The 16298-nt window shown below is 35.3% G+C and overlaps 1 long non-coding RNA gene across 1 annotated transcript; it reads left to right on the top strand.

Moving 5' to 3' along the window:
• Positions 1-728: 728 nt before the first annotated feature.
• LOC140509496 (uncharacterized) lies at positions 729-15986 on the top strand. Its single transcript, XR_011968786.1, has 4 exons — positions 729-940; positions 3733-3796; positions 7803-7922; positions 8082-15986. It is a non-coding gene; the product is annotated as an uncharacterized lncRNA (long non-coding RNA).
• Positions 15987-16298: the final 312 nt, after the last annotated feature.

Below are 16298 nucleotides of genomic sequence, written 5' to 3'. Positions count from 1 at the left end.
GAGGCAGATAGAATTGTTTACTCTATAGAAGTTCCTTAGATAAAACGGTGATTGTCTTAACAGTTTTTTTCCTTCAAATTCACCTTTTCCAATTCTTTATTTCTATATATCTAAGGAAATCATAGGAATTTTAAGCCTGTATAACACAAACATGTAATTCTGAAGTCAAAGTTTTCTTATTGAGATGAATATTCTTTCCAAATTGTCATTCAATGGAATGTTTTTATGACAAAGGGAAACACTGTAACTCTTGTTCATTTACAGTATTGTAAGTGAGAGGAAAAATAAAGAAAGCTTATTTCTTCATTTTCGGTTTAGGATTTCATTGTTTCTATGAATACTGTTTCTGTTTTGTTCGGTTTTGTTTTTAGGATTTTTCTTAATAAAAGGGAAAGAGATGTAAGGAAAAGTAACAGATAAAGAGAAGTTAAAATGTAATGGATAAGGAGACCTTTAAAATTAGGAAAGCCAATTTTCAAGTTCTACGCATGACATATTGGCCATATCACCTTAGAAAAGTTACTCAATCTCCCAGTGTCCCAGATAACTCTTTAAAACTTGTTTCAGATAAATTACTAATCTGTCTTGCTGGAGGGTGCAGGGAGATCACCATAATGATAAAAACCATAGAAAAGAAAAAAGACAAATGAACACTGTGTTCACAACTATTGTATTATCACCTATCAAGGGTTTCAAGTTGATCTAGTTAGCTTTGCCTTTCTTTCTACTTAGACTCTGGGGGAGAAAATCCCATTTCAATTCCTGTCAGTCTATAGCAGCAGAAGGGAAGGAAGAATTTCACAAAGCTTCTCTTGTTCTGAGAAAACAAATGAAACATTGAGAAGTGCAGAGTGCATCAGGCTAGCCATGTCACAGCTCAGCTTTAATTTCTGTGGACGTTCCCATTTGCTCTCTCCAGGAGATGTCACTGCAGATACAGGTAAATCTCTGTTTCACCTGTTTATGGGAAAAATATAATGAGGGTGTAGGTGGGATTGGGGCGGGGTGGGGGGGGGAGCGGGAGACAGAAAGCCTCTCTTATTCCAAAAATACCTTTGTCTACTTTATCTGGATTCTTCCCCTGGGTAAAAATACAGGGCTGCAGAGAGCTTGTCATACTTTCTCCTCCAGCCATTTTTTATTTGTACCTGCCCATAAGGAAAAGCCAGGGCAGCTTGCTCTTCCAAAATATTGCTGCTAAAGAGAGCCCCAAAGGGAAGTCCTTGACTGATGGGAAAGAAAAAAGAACATACTCCTTTTGTCAAAAGGGAAGGTGTGTATAATTTTTATGGCTCTGAGGGAAGGTGCTTGCAGTATTCTATATGTGCTTTGTACACCACCGTCTCTTTGAATTAAAATGAACCCCTATTCATTCATGTTGTGAAGGGGATGTTTTTGGGCGTCTTCTAGCTCCTTAAGATATCTTTGGTTCAGATACATTCTGAATGACGACAAGTAATCTGATTTGGTGATAGCAGATGTAGGGCTGGCATTGAAATTACATAAATAGGATAAACATTTTCCTGGGAGGGAACTTTGTGGGTTGACATTTATACCACTTATTGAAATAATAAACACAAGAGGCAAGTTTTTTTAGGGATACATGTTCCTATTTTATGTATTTACATATTAGGCTAAAACAATTCTCTGCTCATTTCGAACTAGCTAAAATCATGAGTTATTCTCCCCTAACCCTCAAAAGAAATTAAAAGAAAAAACCTCAGTCACTGAACCTTAAATTTTATATAGTTAATTAAGGAACTTTTATATTTGCTACATTGAAAAAAAAATGTATTTTGAGCACAGATAATTCAGAGTTTAGCTTCGTTATAGGGGCCAAGCACAAGGTGAGGTTAAGTGGCAAAATATTTTCTGGAAGGTAATGGTTTTTTTTCTAGGATAACCACTCCCTCTTAACTGTATCTCATTCTATGTTTCCTATTATATCAAGTTATCTTCACATAGGTAGACAAAGTTAAAATAGCAATAGAAAATGAATGATGTGAAGGACCTATAAAATCATGCAGTCAAATCTTCCAGTAGAATATATGCTCCTTGAGGATGGAGTCATTCGTTTTGGTCTGTGTATCCCCAATATCTACTACAGCAGGGACACTGGACATAGTGGAGAGAGATCTAATAAAGATTTGTGAATTGAGTTCTCATGAAAAGAATGAGACTCAGTCATTCCAATTACCCAAGGTCATTCTATTGAATTAGTTATTTCAGTAACTTCATATAAAGAATTTTTAATACCCTGAAAACATGTTTTGATGTGGTATAATTTGGTAAATCAGTGAGACAACTCCAAGCTATAAGTTCAGTATAGCCAATTTACTCTAATTCATGAGAAAGATACATTCTAACGAATTAGAAAGACTGAATTTTACCCAATGTTTTTTGAATAACTTCTTGCACAGTGTATCTATCCTTTAGTAGTTCATCAGTAATATAATTTAAATGATGCATTGCTAATAAGATATGTGAATGTATGAGAGCAAGTATGGTTGAGTGAATAAAAAGTTACCGTTGAGTTTCCTAGTTTCAATTTTAGTCTCCCTGTTGTCCAAGGATAGGCACTTAACTTCTCAGTAACACAAGGTAGTGAAAATATTGTGATCCTTTGGTGCTTTTTAGATGACATTTCATGACCTGGGGTCCCTCTTATATCTCTGACTTGTGACAGCTTTAATGTGCTGTGGGAGCGCCATCCTGATAAACAACCACCTACCCTGTTTCTTGGCATAAGGCCATCTTCACCTGAGACACCCAATGTCAGAAAATTGGGCAGACTTTTGCTTATACTTCCCTGGAAAATAGCTCCTAAGCACAGTGTGGGTGATTGGGGAAGGTCCTTGAAGATTCTTAGAAAAATCTTACTCAAATTTCTAGTCAACAGAGCAACCACTTCCAGTAACTTGACAGCAAGTTTGTCTCCCACTCTAAGTTAATGGCCAAGGATCAGTTCTTCCTTCCCACAGGCTTTGCTTCTTTCTTGAGGGGATCACTTGGAGATATTGATTGCACCACCTCTTCCTTCCCATAAGTATTATCCAATCCTTGAATAAGAAAATCACCTCTTAGAACCTGAAATCACTTCAATTAAATAAACATTATTACTGTTGATTTTTGTCCATTATTCTTGAAGAGGACGATGACTGCAGGAAAGAGATGTCATGACTTTCAAGGGAATTAGATTTAAGTAAGGGAGGGCTGCCCAAGATACCAAGGTCAGTCTCTCCTCCTGAGCCATCTTGCTACCCCTGTAACTCAATAAATGTTAAGTGCCTACTTAAAGATCTAGGTTAAGTGCTGAAAATTCAAGTAAGAAAAACAAAGAAAAACAATCCCAGTCCTGGATATTATCTTACAAATGGGAAAATACAATACAGAAAAAAAAATTAATAAAACTGAAAAGGGGACAGAGCACCAGAGGGTATAATGTACCGAGCAGAGCTGATGATGGGAAATGAAGAATTATCAGAAAGGTTCTGAGAAATATATAAAAGAAGCTTTGGGGGTTGAAGGGATTGGGAGGTTAATCTTTTACCCTCCATTCAGAGATGAGAGGCATGTGAAGGGGAGTTGAGTATCAAAAGCTAAGTCAATCAGTATGGTGATAAGGTTTCAAGTGTTCAGCTTATCCTGGGGGAGGCTGGATGTTCTCTGGAGTCAAAACCAAGTAGAACTCTTATTTTCTCCTGTTTTCCCTTCCTTATTCCCTCCTAATAGGTTCCACTATCTGCAAAACTCTCCCCTGGACCTCATTTATATGCACAACTGAGCTCTGGTAGTGGTAAGTATGACTATATCACTAATAAAGCCTCCTGTAATGACTCCTAGCTTTGCCTCTTCCTGTCACTTATCAAACCAGCTGGATGGGTTATCCTCTAGTACTTCAATTTACTTCATGACCCAGTAACTATACCCTGGTAAAAGGGAGTTCATTTCCTATCAGTTTCAAAATAAAGCTTGCATCCCTCTCAGTACATCCAGGCTACTCTGTGAGAATATAGAACACACTGACAGGGGTTCCTCACCAAAAGGAAATTACAGGAAATCACATGTCCAGACAAAAATTGAGAAAAAAATAATGCCTCCACCCTACACATATATATGCACATACAAACACATCAGTATTACATAGGTATATATATGTATTATATTCATATACATACACATAATGATACATATGTGCATCTTTCCTTCTAAAAAAACATTTGCTAGGAATTTTAAGTATAAAAGATAGAAAGAGCGTCTCCTTATATGACATAATACTGAGTTCATTCATCATCTTGGCTTTCTTCCTTTGAAAATGAGATAATATCTTTAATATCTTTTTTCCATTTTAAATGACACTGAGAGTTGAACCCAATACTTATCAAGAAGAATTCAGAAATGTAGTTCAATTGGTAGAAATTTGTAATGTAGCCTGGAGAAGACTTAGCAAGAACTCTGAAAGAGAAAGAAAAGAGATTCTATATACCTTTAAAGGTCTGAGTCCAGAATACTGAGTAGAAAGTACTGGGGTGAAAATTTTGCCACAACACAAGGTATACTGTCCTAAAAATGTGAACAGTTTTAAAATGGAAGAAGCTGCTTTTTGAGGTCAAAAGTTTCTATTCATTGAAGGTGATCAAGCAGAGACTAGATGACAACCTGTCAGAAATTTTAAGAGAGGATTCATGTATCTATCAGTCAAGGGATTGGACTCTGTAAACTTTAAGTATTAGTCTGATTCTATAAATCTTTTATTTGGTTTCAAACTTACATAATAACAAAAAGATATGTGAACATTCTCTTTTACTTCTTCCTAGAAGGACGCCCTGTGGCTTATGTGTGATGGTTCAAATGATCGTGTCCAGATCTCTCTCTTTTTATTTCACTTCTGTATATCCTCTCTTTTTGTGATTCCACTAGCTTCTAAGAATTTAAGTATCATCTCTATGAAAATGACTCCCAAATTTATAGATCCAGCCAAAATATCTCCTGAACCTTTATATACATCAATAGCAGCCAGTTGAACATCCCAAATAGTTCCTAACATCATGAACTTTTGATTCTATTAGGGCAAATATGTAAAGAAATTTAAAGTCTGTATGTACATACATATACATGCAGATACCTACACATGTCTATCTCTATGTGTATAAACATACCCATATACAAATCATTTCAAGGAAGAAAGACTCATGGGCAATGAAGAAGTAGGAGGTGGTGCTGGAGGAACTGAGTGTTTATGAGCAGAGATGGGAGTGCTATCTTTTAGAAGGAAAATTATTTCATATTTTGAAACTATGTATCTGAGGATGAGTAAGGGTAGTGTTTGTGATAGTGTAGTCCTCCGGGTTCACCTGGGTAAGTGTTAAAAAAAAATAATAGAGAGATCTCCCCTCAATTACATATTGCCATGATTTCTTTGATCTTTGCAGGCTGAGAGGTCCTTTTTATTATCTTTGTATCCACAGTGAGTCTTTGTAGCTGCAGTATGGCATATAATAATTAATAAATGCTTGTTCATTGATTGTTTCATAAAGTATTTTCCTCAAAACTTTCTCCATCTTCATCTCTTCCTCAGTCCACCCTTATACATTTTTTTTTTAGCAATCTGTTCTGAGTTATCTTCCCCCATTATAATGTAAGCCCTTTGAGGTAATGGACAGGTTTTCTCGCTTGTACAGTAGTGTTTCTATCCTCAGTACTTAGCACAGTGCTCTAACATGGTAATTGCTTAATAAATCTCTATCTGCATTTTCTAAGGTGATGCAAGTATTCTCTTCATTCTTCACCTGAGAAAACTGAGACTTGGAGATATTAATTGACTTGCACATGGTCACACATAGGGAATGTCAGAGTAGGATTTGATCCATGTTCTCTTGACTCAAAGCCAATTAAAAGACTATCTTCTTTATCATTTACCTATTGTCACACCAAAACCTCGTACTGAATCAGCTATGCTCTCTCTTCCATTTCCTCTTATGAAAAGGGAAACACATTTGCAAGATACCTAGTAATAGTTGTGACATAATGGGTGACCAGAAAATACAATTTCATTCAGTATGCTTCAGATCGATTTACATATTCACTGGATATGTATTTTCATTAGGGTTGGCTCTTCTGATGAAAAAAACCCCTTAACCAATGGAGGTTATTCATCATAGTCTTAGGGAGTTTCCTGGTTCACTGAGTGGTTAAGTGACTTGTCTAGGAGGATGGAGCTTCAGTCCTAGCATGTTTTCTATGATATGGCCAGAAATATTTGCTTAATTTTAAAAGTCAGTAATACTGTGCATATTCCAAAAAAAAAAAACCAAAAACATATTTTATAGCATTTTTACAACAATGTTTATTTATTTTTTTAAAAATGTTAAAATATACTTAGCATTTTTTCAGATTAGGTAGGGATATAATTTTTTTGGGGGGGATGGGGAAACTGTACAGTGATTTTCAATGAGCATAGTATGATGCTGGCTCAGAACTTTGTCATTTTAGCTAGAATTCAAAAGCTTAACAATATGCATGCCACTATAAATTTTAATTTATTCAGATTAGTTTCATTACTCTTTGTCCACATAGAAGATGCTAAAACATAACAAAGAAACAAAATCCAGCAAACTCAGATCAGTCAAACCATCTGGAGAGACAATGATCAAGTATGAAAGACTAACTTGGCAAGGTATAGGGGGAAAATGAGGTTTAAGTTTGTGTTATTGCACTCTACTGCAAAGCAGCTCAGGCTATGAGCTCTTGTAATGATAACCATTTAGTTGAAATTCCTGAGTGTACACTTGCTATGCATGTATTTATATTAATGTTAAGGATGTTAGTCATTACACATAATTAAAAACAGTTTATCTGAAGTAGTTAAATGTAAAAAAAAAATCTGGGGAAAACATTATAGAAAATAGATCATAAGCTCCATGAGGGTAGGAACTATATTTTTCTTATTTGTATCCTTTTCACTTAACATAATACCAGAGATATAGTAGGTAAATAATAAGTGTTAATTGTATTGTGTTATTGTAGCGACACAACTATTTTCTTTAAAGATGATTTTTTTTTGTTTTAGATTTGAATAAATTACAGCAGGTTTTATCTGTGTGTATGTGTATTTACTGACATATTACTCACTGAGATTGAATTGTTTTGAGTAGTCAAATATCCAAATTGTTTTCTACCATGAAGATATAAGGTACTATAGAAATTAAGCTTTTCTTACTAAAGATCATTTTTCCTAAGATCCATTTTTCCCCATTTTCAACATTTTTGAGGAATACTTCAATGCTTCAGTGAATCTGTGAACTCACTGATATAAATGATCTTTCCATGGTCCTGGCCACAACCCAACAATTCTTTCTCAGTTCTTTTTGCTGTTGCTCACATTCTTCCACAAATATCCAAAGTAGGATCTTCTAGTGTTTGAGGAACTTCCCTAATTCTATTAGTATTATATTAATATCAGTAAAGTCAATCAGTCAGTCAGTCAATAAGTATTTACTTAGTAACTACTATATGCCATGCACAGTATTAAGCCCTGAAGAGAAAAAGAAAATCAAAAGATAGTCCCTGCTTTTTAGGAACTCACAGTGTAATGAGGCAAATTGTTTGGTTGGCTGTTGTCCTTCATGCTTGAAGAGGACCAAAGTGACCTCAATATGTCAGGTTTGTCTAACTGTGGCTGATCAGACCAATACAAGTTTGAAAGGTTCTACCATAGTTTGGGCACAAAGAGGCGATATGAGCATTTGAAGTGGACATGTCTCTAAATTTTGAGCTACTAAAATTCTCCTTTGCTTGCATAGTGCCTTCTTTAAGGAGGGGATGCCATGCTGGACAGTCTTATGCCAGTGTCTCATAATCAATTCCAAAATTCTTCAGAAAGACCTTGAGTGTATCCTCGGATTGCTTCTTCTGATCTCCAGGTGAGCTTTTGCCTCATGTGAGTTCTACATAAAATAATCTTTTAGGCAAACATGCATTTGATATCTGAAAAATACGGTCAGATCACCTGCAGTAGAGTTTGAATGCTTGGCAGTTCAGCTTGAGAAAGGACCTAAGTGTCCCATACCCTATCTTGCCAGGTGATCTTCGGAATCTTCCTAAGACAACTCAAAAAGAAGGGGTTTAATTGTCTGGCATGGCACTGGTATACTGTCCAGGTTTCACAGGCATACAGCGAGATCAGCATGATGGCTCTGTAGACCAGGTTGGTAGGCACCTTAATATCTTTTCTCTCTGACACTTTCCTTCAGATCTTCCCAAGCATTAAGCAAGCTTTTGCAATTTATGTGTGTTAGCCTCATCATCTATATGTGTATCTCTAGAATGTATTAATGTGAAGGTAAATGACCTTATGCATAACATTCACAATTTCTCCATTTACTGTGATGTCATTTTCATAATTATTGAAGGTGTCTAAAAACGTTGGTGCAAACATAATAATAAAAAGAATGGGAACAAGCACACAATCCTGCTTCACTCCTCTGATGACTGGGAAAGGGTGAGAGCATCGTTCATTATCCAGAATCCTGTGCATACATGCTATAATGAAACTGAAATACAATAATGATGAACTTCTAAAATGTAGAGATGATAAATTGAAGATAGACAATGGAGGGAAAACAGTATTCAGGAGGATCATGAATAGTTTCATGTGGAAGGTAGAATTTTAGTTGAAAATTAAAAGAAGCCAAGAAAACCAAAAGACAGAAATGAGAAAGGAGAAAATTCCTGAGTGGAACAGTGAGTAAAATTTCATGGTGACTGAAGATGTGATGTACAGCAAAGGAGACAGATGTCATTGTATTATCAAGTATGTGATGGTAAGATAAAAAGGATAAGGTCAGGTTATGAAACACTTTAAATGCCAATCAGAGCATTTTATAGTTGACTCTAAAGGTGATAGGAAGATACTGAAGCTTATTGAATAGGAAATATAAAAAATATAATTGAATCAATGGAAGCTTGCAGGTTTTTCATTTACTATTCCTCATTTTTGATTTATGGCTACCCACCTTTTATTCTGTTCCATAACCTTAATGATAACTTCTATGCCCCATCCTTTACAATTAGTCACTGATAATCTTCTGTAGCCTGTTTACATTTACAGTTAGCACTTTCATCCACTTTGTGTCTCTCCACAGGGGATAATAATTATATAAAATGTGTAAATGTTTCTAAGTATCAAATTCTTCAGAGAAGTAATTTAAAGTTAGAATTCAGAAAAGCCAATACCTTTTGATAATTGAGTAAATTTGAAGAGATCAATTTCAGTTAAGTTGAGCAAGGATAAAGAGGAGGTGAGTATTGGAAAGACTTTGAAATATGGTGTTGCTTGAAGGTAGTGAGGAAGAATGGATCTGTGAAGAAAGATAATATAGATTTGCAACACAAATCACAACCTACTTATGTCTGTCAATTTTGTTGTAGGTATTCCTTGTCGTGGGGAAAAAATGTTTACTCTCTAAGGTATCATTCAACAGCAACTGCCCTTTAGGGTAGAATTGAAATACCTAAGGGCACCCATGTTCATAAAGTAATGTGAGGGAGTGGGGTAGGCAAAACATGGGATGCTATGGAGAAGACTTTTCCTTGACAGCTTCATCAGGTGAGTCAATCTTCATAAAGTTTTCATCCCTCTAGGGTCCTCTCCTTGAGATGATAACCATGGGATGGAGCAGAAGTTGAACTGTTGAGCTACAATGATCAAAGGATTGTTTAGTTGTACCGAAAACAATTCATAATTGCTTGTCACAGACTTATCTATCTACTCATCCACTGTTTATTCTTATATACCCTTTGGGATCACAGTCTGAGGAGACCTTATGATTCCTACTTCTGAACCATTCCACTGTGCTGCACAAAATTTTTATTGCATAAATAGCTTTTCAGTATAGGTGAGACTAGCAATTTTTATCTAATTTGGTATTGATTTTTATCTTTCATATAAAATGTTATTTGTCTAGCTTTACACAGATGGATAATTCAAAAATTGCTGCATTGATGGTATGTATACTTTTTCCCTTTAAGATATAGTAACTATTTATTTTTCTATTTTGGGTGACTTTGAGTATTCACCACATCTAGTGCCTTTTAGCTTCCTTCCTAAGAAAATATTTATGATAGATAGCTTGAAATGCCTATGTTGTCTACAAGCCTTTGGATTTTTTCCTTTCCTAATTCTATACCAAATTTCCCAACTCATTTTTCTTCAGCCTTCCTTATGTCCACCTTTTCACTGAACTCATTAGATATCCAGGTATATATTGATCAAATTTGAAGGTCTTATTGAGTTCTTTATAGCATTTTACCACCTCTTTATCAACTAAAACAGATGTTAATGTATAATTTTCAATTAGCTTCACAGTGTTGGAGCAGCTAGGAGGTGCAGTGGATAGAGCAACAGTGCAGGAGTCAGGAGGACCTGAGTTCAAATCTCACTTCAGACACTTGACACTTACTAGCTGTGTGACCGTGGGCAAGTCACTTAACCCAATTGCCTCATCCTGGGTCATCTCCAGTCATCCTGTTGAATATCTGGTCACTGGATTCAGCTGACTCTGGAGGAGAAGTGAGACTGGTGACCTGCACAGCCCTCTTTCACTCAAAATAAAGTCAAGTGCAAGTCATGTCATTATTTCTCTGATGGCATGGTCTTCTTTGGCAATGAAGGATGAACACATACACACACACACACAGTTTCACAGTGTATCTTTTGCTTATTTTCTTCATAAGTAGTATCGTTCAATCATCCTTTCAGATGTATCCAACTCTTTGTAACCCTATTTGAGGTCTTTCGGGCAAGGATAATCGAGTGGTTTGCCGTTTCCTTCTCTAGTTCATTTTAGTTAGTCCAGGGTCACAAAACTAGTAAATATCTGAGGCTGAAAATGAACTCAAGAAGATGAGTCTTCTTGACTTCAGACCTAATATTCTATCTACTGAGTCACCTAGCTACACAAAAAATATTCCATTTGTTTTTGTTCAGTCATGTCTGACTCTGTGGCCCCATGGACTACACTATCTATGTGTTTTCTTGAAAAGGATACTGGATGGTTTGTCATTTCCTTCTTCATTGGATTAAGGCAAAGAGAAGTTAAATCACTTGCCCTGAGTCACACAATATAAGTGCCTGAGATTGTATTGGACCTTAGGTCTTCCTCACTCCAGACACAATGCCCTATCCACTGAACCATCTAGTTACTGCTTTATGAATACTGAAATGCCAAATGGTCAAAAGTACTTTGAAAGAATGACATGTTAAGGAAAACAACAATAACTCAACATTATAAGGTTTTTAATTTATTTTTTCAAGAACTTCTGAACCATCCTTCCATTTTGTTTCAATTGACTTGTTGCTTATCCTTCATTTTTAGCAAGGTTATATGACTCAGGCTCTCCAGTAATATATCAACTCATGGATTCTTGGACAATTTCCTTGTATTTGAAATAACAATGATTAAGTTACATCTTATGGATGATCTAAAAACTATGTAGTTCTTAGTTCTCTGTGTTCCCACTAACTTGCCACAATCTCTGCAGAAGCAGGAAGGGGCCTACTCATGGCTGGAGGGCATTTTGTATGGTTTTTAGTGTCTGAATTGCCACATCAAAATGATCATTCTCCTTGAGGACCGTGAGACTGAATATGAAATTTTCCATACTTATTCTTTATTACAGTCTGACACAGCCTTGGATTTTCCAACATGTCAGTACCTACCAGAGCTTATGTTCTGCCAGCTTAACCTAAAATATCTATGGTAACTTCCATACTACATAAAGCCATCAAAATAAAATATTCACGTATTTTATCCTTCTGAAAATAATTGTCCCTCTTCTTTACCATATTAAAAAATGGTATCAACACGATTTAGCATTCTCCTGACATCCCAGGAAATAATTACATTATAACAAAGCTATTGATCTGTATAGCAAATGCCCTTTTGGCATCTTTGGATGACTCCAAAATGTTGGAAAGGTTTTACTCCAGATATATTTATATTGAACTAGTTGGACTCATCCGTCTGACCATCCAATCTATTCTGAACCCACAAGATTGTATTGTTATCTAGCCCTTACCTCTCTATCTCAAGTGAAGCAATGGATAGAGTGCTGGACCTGGAATCAGTAGCACCTAATTCAAATCTGACCTTCGATATTTAATGGTTGTGTAACCCTGAGCAAGTTACTTAACACTGTTAGCCTCAGTTTCCTCAGCTGTAAAATGGGTACCCTGGAGAAGGAAATGGCAAAGAACTACAGTATCTCTACCAAGGAAACACCATTGGGGTCATGAAAAACTGAATACAACTAACAAAAACAACAGCACAATAGATTCCCAGAAGGTAAGGGATTTCAGAGGAGACAGAGGCTGATAGTCAACCAGACATAATCTTTACATGTAAAGTATACTTAGCATTAATCTTTCATTCTTCTCTCAAAGATCTCCCTTTCAAGAGATTTCAGTACAAGGAAGAAATTTCATTTTGGGACAATTCTAATTGTTAGAAAATCCTTTCTTATGTCAAGATGAAATCCAAATAATTGAAATCTCAGTGTATTATTTCTACATTTTCTGTTAGGGACCAAAGAGAACTTGTCTAATGTCTCTAATAAAGATAAACTTACAAATACTTGAAAACTGTTATTATATTGCTTCTTATATCTTCTTTAGTTTTCTTATCCAAAATGTTTTTTATGGGATCCTCTTAACCTGAGCTTCATAATCCCCTCAACAGCCATGGTCACCCTCTTCTGATTACATCTCTATTTGCTGATGTTCTTCCTAAAATATATATTTTCCAGAACTGAGGAAAATACTCTAGATATGTCTCACATTTTTGTTCTTGTTCAGGTTTTTTCCAGTCATGTCCAATTCTTTGTGACCCTGTTTGAAATTTTCTTGGCAAAGATACTGGAATGATTTGCAATTTCCTCCTCTAGGTCATTTTACAGATGAGGAACTGAGGTAAACAGTGTTAAGTGCCTTGGCCAGTATCACCCATCTAGTGTCTGAGGTTAGATTTCAACTCAAGAGGATCAAGATTGAAACTCAGGAGGAATATCCTGATTCCAAGTTCAGTGCTCTATCCACTGTGCCACCTAGCTGCCCTTATCTAACATAGAGGACACCTTAAGCCTCTGTCATTCCTATACAGTGTACCTTGTTTACAGACCTTGAGACTGAGATTTTTTTCTGCTTTGTTATCATGTTGACACATACTTAATTTCTATACCAGTGAAAATGTCAAATTCCTTTCCCCTGAAATGATTAATCTAATGATTTCTTTCCTATCCTATCTTAAACCCCAAGTAAATTATTTTATCCATAAGTAAACCTCACAGAATATTTTATTCTATTACTCTTTTAGGCAATTTCCATGTAATATTATATATTGTAAGTAAATATACTCAGGTCATCTTACTCTTAGGCTGTAAACCCCTTGAATATATAGATGATGTCTTTTTAAATTTCGTGCCCTGATAGTTCCTGCCACAGAGTGCTGCATACAGTTGGTGCATAATACATATTTTTCTGTCTCATTTATCTGTATTAATTGTAATCGCTTTATATTAATGCATAGGTTTTATGATATTAAATTTCCAGGCATCCTGAAAACCAGTTCCTGAGCCCCTGACAGCACTATTGCAGGTGGTTTTGAAGTAACAAAATACAGAGGAAAAAGACATAAATAATTATATATAATATCTGAACAATCATTATATATTGTAACAATTACATTATATATAATATTATATTCCAATATATCATTTTATATAATTATTCATGGTTATTACTCCCTTATTTTTTCTAGTCAAACTTGTGCTCCACTAGTACAACCTGTAAGAAGTTATGTTACTTCCATATCATTTAGAAGCTATATGTATGTATGTATGTATATATATATGTATATATACACACACACACATCTGTAGCTATGTTTATAGACCTATATACATATATACCTACATTGTATATCTATATATCCACATTTATCTATATATTATGTCATTGTTTACTGTTTTAGTGTGTCTATTTCTAGGTTTAATCTGAATATTTGCATCATTTTCCAGGTATATCTCACATTCTCAGTCTCTTAAAAAAATGACAAGGTCATGGCTTTAATGTATTTAGAATCACCCTCACTTCAAATTTTCTTTTTGGGGATTTAATTTCTTTTTAATTTGTCTAGAAGAAGCAGAATTACATATACAGTATTGTTAATTGCAAATAAGATAACCTAAAAACCCTGAGTAATGCAAATGATCTTTAAGTGCCACAGGCTAGCTTCATTAGTTTAATGAACCAATGACTCCAACTTTGATGCCTCTCCTAATTATGCACAATGTGCCATTTCCTTCAAAAGAAAGACATCTAATTAATTAGGTTAAAAATGTCATCCATAGGTCATTGACACTCAGGAAGATCACCACTGATATACTTTAATTTTTAGGAGAAAATATTACTCCTTTGGGATTACCACTAAATGTTATTGAGTCACAAAGATCTTCTATGCCTGATGTATTGCTGAAAAGGGGATAATTCCAGATCCATATCTTGTTTATACATAGGAGCTTTTGTTTGACCTGCAGTCTAAATATAACTATTTAGAGATTCATACTTTTCCAGATTTCTTCTTAGTTACATAAAGTAAAGAGATATTTCAAAGGACAAAACATGTAGTAAAGGATGTACTTATAAAATAAAGGCTCCTTCATGGGTGGAAGTTTAAAATGTTACTCTTTTTCATCAGAAGACATTCAACTATAAAACTAATGACAAGAAGTAGCTTTTGATATCTGAGAGGTCTACCATCAATTATTCTTTTACACTTGTGGACTCTATCCCTTTACAAACTTATAATAAGCACAAAACACATTTGTAAACCTGTTCTTGAACCTACTAATAGGAAAATCAATTCAAAGCATACTTTTTCCAGTTTGTTACAAAAATATACACAAAATTTTCAAATGAGAGATTGCAAGCTGTGTGAGTATACTTACAACCAATATAAAAGTGTTTTTTGAACTCAGATTATTTTCTATGAATAATAGACGTCATGTACATTGTTTTTCATTTTAAGTGTTAGAAATATTTGAATCAACTGGTGAGAAGTAAACATATTTGACATTCAATATTCATGGTAAATTTCCTAACAATTTTGTGCGTAATTATTGTCCAAACACCACCATCTCAAATAATCATTGTTCAGATTTAAATAAATACATAGTACTTTTCACTTCACTAGTGTGGTTAGGAAAACTGTTGCAGCACATTTCAGTTTTGAAACGTACATGCATCACAGTATACTGAATGTCAGTATCCATAAGCATCCCTTTCATACAAGTTAAGAATTTGGGAATTGGCATGTTGTGCCCCATGTAATGTTAATTAGAGTTAAAAATTTTCCCAGCTCATTAATAGGCCTCACCTGGAGCCCATTAATGGGGGCTTGATTGGTGAGGCTTGTTTAGAGGAAGGCCCACACCCTTTGTTAATTAATGAGGAACTGGATCATGAGGGTCAGGGTGCCCTCTGGCTTTGAAAAGTATATAGGAGGTTCGAATGCCAGGTGAGACTCTAGGTAGCTGTCCCCTCTTCCTCCCCTTTGAAAACCCAGATGTTGGTATTTCTCTCTCTGATAACTATGCAAATATGTAACGATCAGACAGTTGGATCTGTCTGTTGATCTGTGATGTATGTGTGGCTTATGGTCAGACAATTAAAAGTCCTATCTGTTGGTCTTTATTTCTCTGCTTGTATTTTCTCTGGTAGTGAATGTAATCAAAAAAGATTGTTGAACCCTCAAAAGTTGCTTTCCTTTTAAAAAAGCAGATCTAAGGACCCGTGCTAGCAGACCATCCTGGATGTGTCAGTGTTTGCTACCACAAACCATATAAACACTTAATTCATAGTTCAAAGTATAGATTTGGCGTAAAGGGGGAATAGTATACAAACTCAATTGGGTATCTTACCCTACAAGAAAGTAAGGAGTAAGGGGATGGGGGGGGGGTGATAGAAAGGAGGACAGATTAGGGAATGGGGTAGTCAGAAGCAAATACTTTTGGAAATGGACAGGGACAAAGTTGAAAATAAAATAAGTGGATTGTGGGATAGGATGGAGGGAAATATAGTTAGTCTTTCACAACATTACTGTTATGGAAGTGTTTTGCTTAACTACACATGTATAACCTAAATTGAATTACTTGCTTTCTCAGTGAGGGTGGGTGGGAGGGAAGAAGGAAGAGAATTTAGAACTCAAAGTTTCAAAAACATATGTTAAAAATTATTTTCACAT

The sequence above is a fragment of the Notamacropus eugenii genome, chromosome 6 (genome assembly GCF_028372415.1).
Source record: "Notamacropus eugenii isolate mMacEug1 chromosome 6, mMacEug1.pri_v2, whole genome shotgun sequence".
In the NCBI taxonomy this organism is placed as follows: Eukaryota; Metazoa; Chordata; class Mammalia; order Diprotodontia; family Macropodidae; genus Notamacropus; species Notamacropus eugenii.
Note: the sequence above shows the minus strand (reverse complement) of the source record. Positions and strands in the feature narration are given on the sequence as shown.